Source organism: Mauremys mutica, chromosome 2 (genome assembly GCF_020497125.1).
Source record: "Mauremys mutica isolate MM-2020 ecotype Southern chromosome 2, ASM2049712v1, whole genome shotgun sequence".
NCBI classification, from domain to species: Eukaryota; Metazoa; Chordata; order Testudines; family Geoemydidae; genus Mauremys; species Mauremys mutica.
The window spans coordinates 136,489,194-136,505,129 of record NC_059073.1 but is presented as its reverse complement, the minus strand read 5'-3'; the positions used below and the strand labels follow the sequence as shown (position 1 = coordinate 136,505,129).

General features: G+C 52.2%; 1 long non-coding RNA gene across 1 annotated transcript in view; it reads left to right on the top strand.

The window, feature by feature from the left end:
* Positions 1-15,936, top strand: part of LOC123362860 — a 32,943-nt gene that overhangs the window by 13,834 nt on the left and 3,173 nt on the right. The window contains exon 2 of the long non-coding RNA XR_006576608.1: positions 2,388-2,552. This is a non-coding gene — a long non-coding RNA (uncharacterized LOC123362860). The remainder of the gene's footprint in view (positions 1-2,387; positions 2,553-15,936) is intronic.

Sequence of the window (15,936 nt, the reverse complement as noted above, 5' to 3'; positions counted from 1 at the left end):
CGTGAGAGCTGGGGACAAGGGGGGCTTTTTGGCCAGCATCATACAATAGGATCAGGTGGTTGGTAACTTATGTCTTGGGGGGGAAAGAATACAGTTACTCCCCTCCCAGCCTGCATGTAGTGATGCCCCAGGAGGTTTGTGCCTCCCCTTGCAAAGATGAATGGCTAGCAACCCACTGCAGAGGGGGTCGCACGTTCCCTGGTTCCTTGCAGTGGGAGGTGATGGGCTAGCTTGCAGCTCTAGCTAGTGGCCCAACATGCTCCCAACCACAGGTGACCTTGGGCACTTTCCCACCCTGGCCCTGGGGTTGTGCCAAAGAAGAGCCCAGGCATCTCTCAGTAGAAGTCAGGCTAAAACCTACATGGGGAGGAGGCTGACAGCAGACGGACGTGGGCCAATAGCCAATACTTTGTTTATCTATGTCCAGAGCAGTGTTCTCCAGAGGCGATGGGCTTTGATACAGTGTGTCCATTTGGTATCACTGCCCCAGGCCAACTCGGTGGCCGCCTGCCATTTATTGTGAGAATCAAGCCACTGTGTTCGCCTGGCAAATGAAAGGTGTACTCCCTTCTCTCCACACTCCCTCCCTGGGAGTCCTTGCTGCCCCCACTCAACCCCCGGCCACGGACACTCTCCGCTCCCCTGGAATGTGGAGGCGGGGGGTGGAGGCACTGAGCTGCCATTGCGTGGCTGGCGTAAGTGGCGCGTTCTGGAAGCAGAGATCATAGCAGAAGGGGGGACAATCTGGGAAACCAAGCCAGCACCCGCCCAGGCCCTCTGCCACTGGAATTCAGTTGTCTCCCTCTGAATGCTCTCTGCCTGCACTACTGAGCCCAGGCAGTGCTGAAAGGGACCCAGAAGGGAGCTCAGCGCTACAAAAGCTCCCATAAAAGGAGCTCAAATCCAGGACTGAGACTGGAACTGAAACACCCCTTTAGACCAGGCCATCTCATGCTCTGAAAGTCTCAGGAGGAGTAGCTGCACCCCCATTCAACTCAGAAACTCTACAGTGTACCTCCAATCACACTCAGTGCCCCCCAGTTCAGCTACACATCAACCACATGCACCGGCCTGCAGGGTTATTTCCAGTGGTTGGCACTCGTTTCTGGGAGTCATGGCTCCTTGTTTCTATGGCCAACTCCGGAAGGGAGTCTCTCTAACAGCAGATCGCGAGACTGGGACCCAAGGCTCCTGGGCTCATACCTAGCTCCAGGAGGGAGTGTGTGTAGTGGTAAGAGCAGGGGGCTGCAAGTCAGAACTCTCCTAAGTGCATGTCTAACTGCTCTGCAACTGGCTCACTGCGAGACCTCAGGCAAGTCCCTTCATCTCCCTGCGCTTTGGTACTCTTAAATGGGGATACGATATGGACCTACCATACAGGAGGCTTATGAGACTTCATTAGGTGATATGTGGTGACTGCTTTTGGATCTTTGGTCAGAAGCCACTGAATTAATTGTAGCCACTGCGTGAGAAATGTATCTCTAAAGCAAACCTGGGCCTTTCTAACCAAGGGTTCCTTTAGAGCTAGATATCTGTCACCCTTTCTAGTAAGGTTATTACAATTACAGGAGAGTTACACGGCAGTTTTGGCTCTCAGTGTGCAATTATCATGAAGTCACATAACTGGAAGGTTATCTTCATGGCTGAGTTACTTCTTATTACCCCTCTAATTCATATATACTAGTAGAATCCATGTATATTAATTATGCACCGTAGTCATTCTCAGTCATGTAATGAACTTTCTAGCTATATGAATTACGTATCAAAAAGCATAACCACCCTGTGACTGCACTATAATTATATTGCCATTGGAGTGTCCTGATTATAAAGCGTGATTGGCTTCCCTAGCACCGTCACCTTTATCCTTTTATGATCAAATATACCCTTTCTGGAGCATTGGTAATGACACGCCGCCCCAGACCGGAGCAACGGTCCTTCTAGGTTTGGTAAGCACTCCACACAGAGTCAACCTTGTCAGGAAAGCAGCAAAGAATCCTGTGGCACCTTATAGACTAACAGACGTTTTGCAGCATGAGCTTTCGTGGGTGAATACCCACTTCTTCGGATCTTGCATCCGAAGAAGTGGGTATTCACCCACGAAAGCTCATGCTGCAAAACGTCTGTTAGTCTATAAGGTGCCACAGGATTCTTTGCTGCTTCTACAGAACCAGACTAACACGGCTACCCCTCTGATACTTGTCAGGAAAGAAACCGTAACACTTTTTAATCAATTGCATGAGCGCTCAGCTCATTTGGAGTCTGCTTGGGTCTCTGGAAACATCAGGTGCTTAACGCAAGGCATTAGCATAGTCACTTCCATGCTGGCATGACACCCACTCATGGGCACAGTCAGTCCCGTACTAACAGCTCCACACCTTCCCTTTCAGTTTCCTGCAGTGACCAACAACAGATACTTCAGAGGAAGGCATAAAATACCCCCCAGCATGCTGTGTGACCATGTGGCCTAATGGATCGGGTATCTAACTTCACATCAGAAGACTAAGGGCTTGCATCTCTTCGTGGTCCATTTGCTTCAGCGCTTGGATACTAAGGTGATAAGTGCCTTATAAATACCTTTGACAGTTATCTAGATAATGCCCCTATTAAGTCCCAAAGTGCTGCCTAGTGTTGCTGTGCACTATTAAATTACTGCTGCCTTTTGCCCCAGAGATGGCTCCATTTCACTGGTGGATCTGCCCTCGGTTTACTAAGCACTTTGGCATGAAAGGTGCTACAGAAACGAATGTATTATTGTGTACTTCAAAGGTGACCTACCATATCCCAGAAATAGATGCTAATGCATAGAATCAGCTGCTGGAGGGGGGGGGCGGGGAGGGCTGGTGGCCAAAGAAGGAGATTGGGTTCTGTGTGACTTGGGTGACTCTCACTATTCCCCATGCTCCCCTTCTGGCCTCCTACAGCTTGTCCGTTCTGCTGATCAGATCACGTCTGAACAGGACGGTGAAGAGCTGACACAGTGCAGAGCGCAGCCTAGGACAAATCACATTCAGTCTCACATCACGTAACTCCATTTTTCCCAAGCACCAGGCCATTTTGTGTGTAGACAAGCCTGTATTGCTCATTACACTTATTGCCTTCTAATGGATTCTCAGGTCTTTGGAAAAAGAACGAGGGGTACTTGGGGCACCTTAGAGACTAAAATTTATTTGGGCATAGGCTTTCATGGGCTAAAACCCACTTCATCAGATGCAGGCAGTGGAAAATACAGTAGGAAGATATATACACAGAACATGAAAAAATGGGGGTTGCCATACCAACTCTAACGAGACTAATCAATTAAGGTAGGCTATTATCAGCAGGAGGAAAAAAAAACTTTTGTAGTGGTAATCAGGATGGCTCATTTCAAACAGTTGACAAGAAGGTGTGAGTAACAGTAGGGGAAAAATTAACATGGAGAAATAGTTTTTAGTTTGTGTAATGACCCATCCACTCCCAGTCTTTATTCAAGCCTAATTTAATGGTGTCCTGTTTGCAAATTAATTCCAGTTCTGCAGTTTCTCATTGGAGTCTGTTTTTGAAATTTTTTTGTTGAAGAATTGCGACTTTTAGGTCTGTAATTGAGTGTCCAGGGAGGCTGAAGTGTTCTCTGACTGGTTTTTTAATGTTATAATTCTTGACGTCTGATTTGTGTCCATTTACTCTTTATTCAGATCTTTGGGGCAGGGACCTTTCCTTCATGTATGTTGATACAGCGCTGAGCGCAATGGGCCCTGATCAGGGTTTCTAGGCATTGCTGTAATATAGATAATAAGAAGTCGCTTTCACACTCTGTACCTTGGTTTCCCCATGTGCAAAATGGAGATGACGATACTCTGCTCTGTATAAGAACCCCCTATAGAAGAGACTAACGTAGGCCTTGTTGACAGTGGGGCTGTGACCCATTTGTGGTAGCTGCCCCACTCCCTAACCCATAATGCAGACAGACAAAGCTTCTCCAAGCCCCGTTCTGAACCATGCAGCTTCTCCTGGTTTCAAGCAGGGATAAACAGCGCAGTTGCAAATAATAATCCCTAGTTCTTTTCATCAGTAGATCTCAAGCACTTTACAAAGGACATCAGTATCGTTAGCCTGATTTTGCAGGTGGGGAAACTGAGGCATAGGGGGGCAGTGACTTGCTCGCGGTCATTCACTAGGCTAGTGACTGAACTGGGTATAGAACCCAGGTCTCCTGAGTGCGAATGCTGTGCGATATCCACTAGGTAACACTGCCTCCCCAGGTTTCCCTGGCTTCACTAGGGGTTTGCATTAGGGCAGTCATGTGGGTACCTGAACATCAGTGTCTGAAACCTGCACTGCAGAGCAGGCCATACAATGGTTCCCTGGGTGGAAAGGGCTAGTGAGGGGCATAGGATTTTCTTGGGTTCTTTTTGCCTGCCCCCCCCCCCCAAATGATGGAGGAGCCCAGCAGAGGATGCTGAGCAGGGCTGGGAGCATGCAGACCCCCTCCCCCTTTTGAAGTTTTAGTATTGGGGGGAAGATGTGATTTGGTGCTAACGACCCAAATTAAGCCTCACCTGGTGCTTTCTCACTTCCCCCATTCAGGAAATTCCCCCAAACCACAAAATGCAGCTTCAAATAAACAAAAGTGTTGATCTTCCCTCTGGCTTGTGTGTGTAATGGGGGAGCGCCAGCTCCCATGGCTTCCTCTTTCCCTAGGCTTCTCCTATGGGAATGCCTTGTCTCATGTGATGATTACACTGGGAAGAGGTGCTAATATCACCTAGGGAACTGGCTAGCAGCAGCTTATCAGGGATCAGCTTCTCCACCCCACCCCCCAACCCTCCCTGATGTGCACATCAGCTGCATGGGATGGACTCGGACAAGGAAGGGAACAAATGGCCCATATAGGGATCCTGGGGAAAGGGCAAAGTGGTAGACATGGCTGTGTCTCTCCCTCACTCCCAGGGGGAAAGCTTCATCTGGAAATCCAGGGAAGGAGGAATGGATACTGAGGTAAAAGCAGGGAACTGGGAGACAGAACACCTGGATTCTGTTCATTTCTTTAGGAGGGAGTATTGTCTAGTGGTTACAGCAGGTACTCAGGCTTCCTGGCTCTGCCACTGACTCTCTGTGGACCCTTGGGCAAGTCCCTTCCATACTCTGTGCCTCAGTTTTCACATCTGTAAAATGGGGATGCTGATCCTGACCTACTACCCGAGGGGTTATTTCAATAGTATGTGCAAAGTGTGTTGAGATGCTCAGATGGAGGGAACCATAGAGGCACAAAGGATTTTATCATCACTTCTATCACTGGAGTGCGCTTCAGTGTTTGAGAACCTTTAACCTCCAGCTGGACAGTGCTGTGGCACCAGTAACAGCCACAAAGCAGTTGCCTCCCATCTACTGTTAGCCAGACCCATGGCTTTCAGAATTCACATGAGCGGAACATCTGGGGAACATCTCTCCCAGGACCTCCCACAACTGACGCTTTGGATCCTGGTTTGAACGGTGGATGCGATACATGATCTCCTGTTGCATGTACATTTGCACACATGATGGGGTGTATGCAATACAGTTGTGCACACACCGGTGCCTTTCCCTGCAAGAGCATGGAATGCACTTGATTTCCTGCTGCCTCTTCCTTCAAACGTCTCACCCTTTGTGGACAGTTTCCCCTATAGTAACCCCACAGCCAATGTCCATTCTGGGCAGAAGGGGCTAGTAACTCTAGATATCCCCACTGGCTAAGCCACGCATGTGGGAGCATGGCCAAGCCTAGAGGCAAACCAGGGGGCCCATATTGACCCCCAATATACTCTCTATGCAGCACTGATTTAAAGGCCCTGCCAGCAGGGCCCAGGGCTAAATGTCCCTGTTGGATCATGCCCACAGCTTCCCCCGTCTCTGAGCTCCTGGCTTGAGCAGTTGCACTGCAGAGAGGGCAATGGGTCTCTCCGGAGGAAAACAAGCAGTGAGAGGCTGTAATGGGATGATCAGAAGCCCAGGGCGCCTGGCCCAGGTGCATTTGGTTCTGCCGAAGAGCCTTTAAGGTCAGGAGCTCCGGAGACTCTGAAGGTTAAGCAGGAAATGGCTCTGAGCCTGCCTCCATGCAGACACCCATCGCATAATTATATTGCTATATTCTGTCATGACCATACTAATGGGCTCTCCCACCTGAGAATCTCAGCATCAATCGGGGGGAGAACCCAAGGCATCAAAAGCCCACGTAGGTTCTTACACTAAGCCCTTCACCATGGTATCTGGGCACTTAAGGTCATACAGCAGATAGGTGGCACCAGCTGAGGTCAGTAAGAAATGCCTGCCCAGGGTGTCATGCGTGGAGCACTGTTTGGCATAGGATGGGGGTATTACACTCTGCTTTGTAGTATCCAGCAGTGGTCACTGTCAGAGAAGGGATGGTGGAGTAGAGGGACCCTTGGGCAGTGGAGATTCTGGGCTCAATGGGCCAGGAATCTGATTTGGCATGACAGGAAGGGGGCTACACTGGCCTAGATGGGCCCATTGTTCTGATCCCACATACCCATGTCCTCTGCCTGCTCCTGCAGCGTTGCCGTTCAGTCAGCAAGCCCATCTGGGTACTTGGGTCTTTCCAATGCAGCACAAATAGCTGTCTGGAGGAGCTGGGGCCCCCTGCAAGGCCCAGAATGAAGCTGAGGCCCCTCGGACCATTATTGATGGCTGTGCCGAGACGCCACCGGAGCCCCTGAGGGTTGGAAACCTGTCCTCACTCGCCTCCAGGGCTCTGTTTGCCTTCAATCAAGAACAGCCGGCATCAAAGCATCCCCAATGAAAACAGATGTCAACAGCTCCTGGCTGATGAGCAGGGAGGGGGCAGGAGCTCTCCCCAGTCCACTACCCCCCCACCACACACACACACCTTAGCCTGGCAGCTTCTCGCACAGAAACGATGTGTTTGTATAGCTGATGATTGTAAACAAAGTCCTTGGCACTCTCAAGTGGTCCTTCCATCATCACTACTGGCTTCCAGGGGTCCTCTAGAGAAGGCCTGGGGCAGAGGGGGAAAGCAGCCAGCAGGGGAACCAGCCGTGCAGCAAGGAGGGGAGCAGAGGTGACGGCAGGATTGTGAGAAGGGCCTTGGCACACTGGTGGATGGAGCTTTCAAGCCAAGGAGCAAGGATGGATAGCAGGAGGGCTCAGTCCAGGAGAGGTGTGGCTGGAGTCCCCATCTATCCTCTCTCCCCCTCTCGGACAACAACTGCTGACGCACGAGATGTGGAGAGAGAGAGAAACCAGGGGAAAATAGGAAATGAGTGAGAAAAAAAGAAGGGAAGATATAGTCACAGAGCAGGAGGGACAGATGGACACAGCAAAGGGATGAAGGAAGGGCCAACATACTAGTACTATCAGCTTCTGTCCTCACCATTTGTTTCCACGTCCAGTGTTTGCTGATGTGTCCTTGAGGCTCGTGTGTCCATCTGTCCGGACGATGCAGGCAGGGCCGGCTCCAGGCACCAGCTTATCAAGCAGGTGCTTGGGGCGGCAACTCTGGAGCAGGGAGTCACTTTCAGGTATTCGGCGGCAATTCGGCGGAGGGTCCCTCACTCCCGCTCGGAGCGAAGGACCTTCCGCTGAATTGCCGCAGATCACGATCGCGGCTTTTTTTTTTTTCCCCTGCTTGGGGCGACAAAACCCCTGGAGCCAGCCCTGGATGCAGGATGCTCAGACGATGCTCAGACACACTGGCCTCCACAGGGATGTTGTCCTCCAGCTGTGTTGCTGCTGCCCTGAGCTCGCTGCTGCCCTGTCCCCACTCTCAGTGGGACTCCCCACCATGCCAACAAGAGATGCTGGGGATGGCCAAGCCCCTTTAGCATGACAGCCAGAGTCCTCACAGGCAGTGAAATGTGCCCTCCTTTGCACTTCCTGCCAGCTCCTCTCCCCTGCCTCGCCTGGCCCCGTGTTCCTCCCCTTGTCTGTCTGCATCCATGGCAAATGGGCTGTGAATGGGACCTACCCAGAGGAGCAGAGGGGCTGCTCTGAAGTTGAGGTGGGCTGGGATGCTGGAACGCCAAGGTCAATAAGATAAGGAGGCAGCTCTGTTTACTCTGTCGGACATGGGAGGCAGGGGGACCCCTGCCCTTCACCTGAGAGGCCCCTTCCCAGAAGCAGTTGGCATTCTCTCCAGGGGCTGAGTGCATCTCAGCAGAGGTGGGGATTAATTTATTCACACCCACTCAGGAGCAGCCATCAAAGGGGCTGCTGTGTCCCTGCCCATTATAACCAGTGGCCATGTAACCCAGGATGACTGATGGGGGCATGCTTGTGGGGGCCTAACGTTGCCATGTAGCCACAGCTGGCAGGGGAGCATCAGCACGGTCTGGAGGAGGGAACCCCCAGCTGTGGGAACTACCTGGAATGACTTCCTAAAGGAGAGGGGGTTTCAGAGAGGTCACGTGTCCTCTTGGTTGGCAGAGTACACAGTATCGGGAGTAGCCGTGTTCGTCTGTATCCACCAAAACAAGAAGGAATCCGGTGGCACCTTAAAGACTACAGATTTTTGGGCATAAGCTTTCGCGGGTAAAGAAACCTCACTTCTTCAGAGTACATGGTGATCACATGACCTCCTATGTGCAATCACATGTCACGGGTCCGGTGCATGACAGAGTGAGTGGTATGGTGCTGTGTGATCATGAGGGCCCCATGAGGGCCCAGTTGGTTGCATAGGTGAATGGTTCAGCATGGCATGGTCCCATGATGTTCCGTGCTCAGTCCTTGGCTGAGAGGACACGTGGTCCTCTGGAGTGGTAGTGCATGTGGTCGCTCAGTGCCTGTGCAATCATATCTCACACGGTTCAGTGGCTGACAGGGCGTACTGATCACGCTGGTATGTCTATCTACACATCCGCTTACTTGATGCTCCATGGTCCCACAATGCTCTAGTGGTCCAGTCACATGCCCTGTTATGTGATCACACGATGCTATTGTGGGCATGTGATGCCTTCTCGGTTCATAGGACACCTGATGCGGTATTAGATGACCACCTCGTTGTCTGTGCCATCACCTCTGCTGTTAGGCCAGAAGTGACATGAAGCCCTGTGCTCCGTGGCATGTATGTAGAGGTATGTATGTTTCTGCCTCCGCTGTTTGCCTTCTAGCCTGCTCACTGCACAGGGTCTCTATCTGAGCTGACGGTAGCTCAGAGAGGTCTCTCTGGGGACCCCATAGCAGAGTCCCTCCAGAGTAGCCGGGGGCCCCTTGCCATGAAGCAGGGATCTGGGATCTGGTGCTGCACATGCAGGTGGCACTATCCCTGTCAGTCTCTGGAGACACTGGCTCAGAGCCATCCTCCAGAGCTGTACAGCCAAGGAGCGAATTGGAGGCAGGCAATAAACAGCTGGGTGAGATTGTGCCTGCAGGCTGACGCTCATCTTGCTGATGAGACCTCGGAGCGATAGGCAGGGCTGGGGGAGTTGCTGCTCAAGGCTGCCGTTCGTGTGGATCCTCTGAGCACGTGGGGGCCCTTATCGGCGGCTGGCGTGCTTGCCGGGCAGTGCAGGGGGAGGCCAGCATGCACGAGTCAGCTGGGCTGATAACAACGGCCAGAGGGAGTTAAAGGGCAGAGCACTGACCCTCTCAGCACAACCAGAGGAGAGAGCCAAGTGCTGTATTGTTCAATGTGACCAATCAAAGGGGAGAACCCAGGGCCAAAATTCTCAATGCGACCAGTCAAAGGAGCGAACCAAGGACCGAATTGCTCAATATGACCAATAATGGAATCATAGACTTCAAGGCCAGAAGGGACCATCATGATCATCTAGACTGACCTCCTGCACATCACAGGCCACAGAACCTCACCCACTCGTAATCTCTGGCTGCATTACTGAACTCAAATGTTGATTTAAAGACATCAAGTTACAGGGAATCCACCATTTACACTAGTTTAAACCTGCAAGTGAATCATGCCCCATGCTGCAGAGGAAGGCAAAAAAACCCAGGGTCTCTGCCAACCTGACCTGGGGAAAAATTCCTGCCTGGCCATAAACATCAGTTAGACCCTGAGCTTGTGGGCAAGACCCTCCAGCCAGACACTTGGGCAAGAATTCTCTGTAGTAACTCAGAGCCCTCCCCATCCAGTGTCCCATTTCCAGTCATTGGAGACATTTGCTAATAGCCATCATGGATGGGCCATGTGCCACTGTAGGACACCTCATTATACACCCCCCCCCGAAACGTATCAAGTTCAATCTCGAAATAAGTTAGACTGTTTCCCATTATTCCCCTGGGAAGGCTGTTCCAGAACTTCACTGTTATCTAATTTCAAGCCTAAACTTATTGATGCCCAGTTATAGCCATTTGTTCTTGTGCCAACATTGGCCTTTACCTCTCCCATCCTGGTGATGTATTCATAGAGAGCAATCATATCTCCATTCAGCCTTCATTTTGTTAGGCTAATGAAGCCAAGCTCCTTAAGTCTCCTCTCCTAAGGTAGGTTCTCCATCTCTCTCTGATCATCCTAATAACCCTTCTCTGCACCTGTTCCAGTCTAAATTTATCTTTCTTAAACACAGAAGACCAGAATTGCAAACAGCAGTCCATATGAGGTCTCATCAGTGCCTGCATAATGGTAATAACACTTCCCTGGCTCTGCTGGAACTTCCTCGCCTCATGTATCCCAGGACTGCATTAGACATTTCCTCGGCCACATCACGTTGGCATCACATACTCATCCTGTGATTGACCAATACACCCAGGTCTTTCTCCTCCTCTGTTGTTTCCAACTGATAAATTCCCATCTTATAGCAAAATTCTTGTTGTTGGTCCTGAAGTGCATGACCTTGTACTTTGCACTATTAAATTTCATCTCATTTCTGTTACTCCAGTTCTCAAGGTCATGCAAATCTTCCTGTATGATATTCCGGTCCTCCTTCATATTGGCAGTACCTCCCAATTTTGTGTCATCCACAAACTTTATTAGCACACTTCCACTTTTTGTGCCAAGGTCATTAATGAAAATGTTAAATAAGACTGGTTCCAAGACCGACCCCTGAGGAACTCCACTAGTAACCTCCCTCCAGCCTGACAGTTCACCTTTCAGTATGACCTGTTATAGTCTCCCCTTTAACCAGTTCCTTATCCACCTTTCAATTCTCATCTTAATCCCCATCTTCTCCAATGTAACTAGTAATTTCCCATGTGGAACCGTATCCCAAACCTTACTGAAATCGAGGTAGATTTGATATACTTCATTTCCTTTGTCTATCTTCTCAAAGAAAGGGATCAGGTTGATCTGGCATGATCTACCTTTTGTAAAACCATGTTGTATTTTATCCCAATTACCATTTACCTCTATGTCCTTAATTGCTCTGTCTTTCAAAAGTTTGTTCTTAGACCTTGCGTACAATTGAGGTCAAACAGATCAAAAGAGAGATCCCTCACCATCTCCTCCTGTGGTCTCCAGGCCAGCACTAAGCTCAATAGAATGGGGCAGCCTTTCTAATAAAGGCTCTGTTCCCTACAGGCCAGTCTCTGAGATTATTCCTCAGCTCTGGCACCCCCAGCACCGGGCCTCTGGGGAGCCCTGGGGCTCTCTGCACAGATCTCTGGCACCGGGGCACAGTCTGCAGGGCTTCCCCCACCCTGATGGACAGGTCCTGTGTCTCCCTTCTTCATCCCGTGGGCTTCTCAGTTCTCATCGTGCAGGCAGGGAGGGGTGGTCCCTCCCTGTGATGGGAACATCTCCAAGGTGCTGTGGGCGCAACACATGGCCAGCAGCCATCGAGGTGCCGGAGAGCAAAGCGAGGAGGGGCCTGTTTGTGGAAGCGGGCTGTGCGGGGAGATGAGCGCCTATGTGGGGTCGTGCCTCCTATCACAACCTTCTGCAGTGATGGCCTGTGGGGAGCCGCTGCACCCGCCCGGCTGCGAGGGAGGGGATCTCTCAGCACATCACAGCCCCCCCCGGGCCTGCAGCTGCCACAAGGAACTGGATCACAGGCAGCCCGGCAGGAATGAGGGGCTCAGCTTCCTCCAGCTGCTCTGCCTGCCCGGAGAAGTGGCCTGCGACAGGAAGGGACCTGGAGGCTGTCAGGCAGAGCTAGCTTCCCTACAGCAATACCCTGCCCACGCTGGCCATCCAGCAGTGTCCCACAGTGACGCCTGGTTACCACTCCTGGGCTCCTCTCATGACATACTGGAGACAGAGCTGCTGCTGTAGCCCTCGCTTCTCCCTGCTGGCTTCCTCCAGCCGCCTCTCCTCTCGCAAAGTCTCCAGGCTCGGTGCTCCAAAGAGTGGTTTCAGGGGAGGGGCCTGAGTGGCCAGGAGGCCCACCTTGGAATGAAGCCAGGCACTGGACCTGCAGGGGCAGCTGCTGTGACTCACCCTGCACCGCTGCCTGACCGGCAGCTACCCGACGGTGGCTTCACACTTCCAGCGTTTATGACGTCCCCATTTGTCTGCTGCTGGATGTGTGACTCCAGCCCTCAACAGGTGGGCTCCCTCTTCACAGGGGCCGAGCCCTTCACACAGCCCCGTCACTTCCAGCCTGTGATCTCCCCTTGCATGCTGGGGCCAAAATAGATTGTTAACAGCAGGGCAATGCCAGCGGGGCACTGGGTCCCTAGAACGTGCCAGCCAGGGCTCATGCCTGGATGGGCCATGCTGGGCCATCTCCTGGCTGAACAGGGACCTGCTGACACACCAGCTCCCCTGTTGAGAGGCAGTGCCAATGCAGGGTAGGAGGTACCCATACAGGGTGCAGCCACTGTGTAGGCTTTGTCCCCCAGGACCATGCGGTAACAGTCCTGCTGTGGCATCCCCATGCTGCACCAGTCCCCCAGGTACTTTGGGGCTGCTGCCAGTGGGCAGCAGGGAGCAGGAGGGCCACATCAATTCATGATTGTCCCTGCAGTCCAGGGGGGAGGGCCATCCCAAGAGACGACCACCCTGCCCTGCAGCTCTGTCTAGCTCCCCATCTCCTGGCTCATGGACTGTTGCCCAAGGCCTTGGCACTTCAGTGGAGGTGGGAAGAATATGCTTTAGTTCAAACTGTCACCTCTCCCCGGCCTATGCTGGGACCTGGCTTCTATGGCCCAGTCTAAACAACACTGCCTCGGTTTCTCCTGTAAGGAGCGACCTGAATAGGGGATGCAGGTGCCCTTTGTCTTAGTGATTTAAGTAGCTACCCAGCTCAGGCCAGAGAGAGCAATGAGACGAGGGATGAGTATTAAACAGCAAGATCTGCCGGGATCAGACTGTGGAGAGGGAAGAGCCCCATCAAGCCCCATCTCGTCTCTGTCCCAGAAGTCAGGGCAGGCGAAGCCCCTCCAGTGCATTCTCCACCTAAGCTAGTGGTATGGGCTCCAAGGGATGGGGGGATCCCAGCCTTTCCCAGGAGGCTGGCTCTGCAGCCTGGGAGATCATGCTGCTGAAATGCTTTTCTCTGAGACTCCAGCTTTCCTCAGTTTCATCTCTCCAGGGAGAATGACGGGCTGAGTCTCATGGCAATGCCTGGGGCTGGAGGGGGGTGTTGTGTGTGTGGATCAGATATTCCCTTCTGCACCCCTAACCCTCTCATTCATTATCTCTCTCTCTCCCTCCCTCCCCCACTCGCCCCCCTCTCCTCCCTAGGGATAGCAGCAATCCCTTTTGGTTCATCCCCCTCCCCCAGGTCCAGTCTCCCTGCCACACACCTGGAAGAAAATTAAAGCTGGCCATTGTGGAAGGTTTTGCTCCCCTCTTGGAGCCAATCTCACAGCACAGCAGTCTCCCAATATGCTCCGAGGGGTGGCAGACCTGCCACAAATACCTGCTAACTCCAGACCAAGGCCAGGTCAATGGGTTATAATTGTCTCTCCTGCTGCTTGGTAATCCTCTATTGTCTCCTATTCACAGCCACACTTGTTACTCTGGGGACAGACTATGTGTGTGTGTTTGGGGGGGGGGTGAAGGGGGTTCTCCTATAGGGACTTTTGAGCTGTCTGCTAGGGTATGAGCTTTTAAGAGAGGGGCATCTACTGCTTCAGAGAAAGAAACTCCAGAGCATTGTGGGGGTGATCTGTGCAGGCTGCACTGCTAATGGCAATGAAGATGAATGGTTTACAGTGTCAGGGGTGCCAGCTATCCCAAAGCACTTCACAAACTGTACCAATAAAAGGCTCCTTCACTGAAATGCAACTGCATCTGGGGTGCAGCGTCACAACCAAGCCACACACAGGAAGGGGGCAGCAAGGGACATGTTGGCCAAGGATGGTAGGGTAAACATCTACAGTTTGGGAAAGCTTGAGAGGGGAGCTTAATGTTGGGGTTGGATGGTCTTGTAGCCAAAGCAGAAGGCAGGACTCCTGGGTTCTAGATACCCTGTGTGAGACCCTCACTGTGCTGTGTGTCAGTTTCTGCCTCTGTAGAGTGAAAGCTTGTCCTAGCACGGCTTTGGGGTTGATAGGAAGGGGCTGTCAGATCTGTTTAGCATGGAAGGCAGATGCTACGGCCATGCTGGAGCCCAGCACTCCTAGAGCCAGCAACCCACTTTACTGCTTCCCTTAAGTGGAGCAGCTGGGTTTGCCTCTGTGAGTGACCTGGTAATTAGGGGAGCACGTGATGCCCCAGCTCGCATAAGGGGCCTGGTACTGCTGGGGGTACTAGCTGGGGTTAGCAAAAAACAAGACCCTGGCCAATCTTGCTTATTAAAGATCCCATGGCACCTTGGCTGAGAGTTGAACGTTAACCCGCTGTTCTAGCCAAAGTCACTAGTGATTCCAGGCAGGGGCGGTGGATTCTTCACTGCCTATTTTGAATGGTCAGCTAGCTCCACTCCCCTGCTGGGAGGGGCAGGGGTGGAACTGAGAGTGGGGGTCAGGCTTAGGGCCCTAGGAGCCAGCAGCGGAAGAGCAGTGGTGGCTGTAAGTCAGGCCTGAGGGGACATCATGGGTCCATCTGCACTACGATAAGAGACGGCCCGGCTCAGTCTTGGGATGTGGCGCTAGAACATGGGAGTGCAGACATTTGGGCTTGGGCCGGAGGCCCTGTGAGGGGGGCGGGTGTCAGAGCCCAGACTCTAGGCTGTGCCCCACTCAGCTGACCCAGCCTCTGGGAGTGGGCACCATGGGGTCTTTTAGTGGAGCATCACCATCCCCAAGAAAGGCCTCTGTGAGTGAGGGGAAGTGGAGAGCTCAGGGATCCCTGCCCCTCACTCTCACCCTGACACAGCAGCACTCCCAGGCCCCTGTTCCAAGCAGAGATGGGGTGGCCCAGCACTGCAAGCTGAAGACCACCCAGCATCTGTGGCCATCCGGCTCTGGGAGTGCAGAGTTTTTATAGCCCTGGACAAATTGGGAGCCTGGCCAGCAGAGCAGCAGTTGGATTCAGTAGCAGAAGCCTCTGTTCCTGCTTCCCACCCCCCAGCACTAAACCTGTCACCACCTCCATCAGGCTCCCTGCAGTCAGGCCCCAGCTCACATGTTAAGTGGCCCCTATTTAGCTGCCCTCCTGCAGATGCAGTGGGGGGTGGGGGGAAACCAGCTACTGCAGGAGCAGCTGGGCAGAGACCACCCTTTAGACCAGGGGTCGGCAGCCTTTCAGCAGTGGTGTGCTCAGTCTTCATTTATTCACTCTGATTTAAGGTTTCACATGCCAGTAATACATTTAAGAAAATCTCTTTCTAGAAGTCTATAATATATAACTAAACGATTGTTGTATGTAAAGTAAATAAGGTTTTAAAAATGTTTAAGAAGCTTCATTTAAAATTAAATTAAAATGCAGAGCCCCCCGGACTGGTGACCAGGACCCAGGCAGCGTGAGTGCTACTGAAAATGAGCTTGTATGTTGCCTTCGGCACACGTGCCATAGGTTGCCTACTCCTGCTTTAGGCAGCCCCCTCCTCACAGAGCTTCTGCTAGACATTGCATGCAGGACAGGAAGGGGTCTCAGTCAGGCTGAGCAGGGAGGTTTGTGCATGGACAATGGGGTCAGAAGTAGGCCAGGGATGGCAGAGGGGCAGG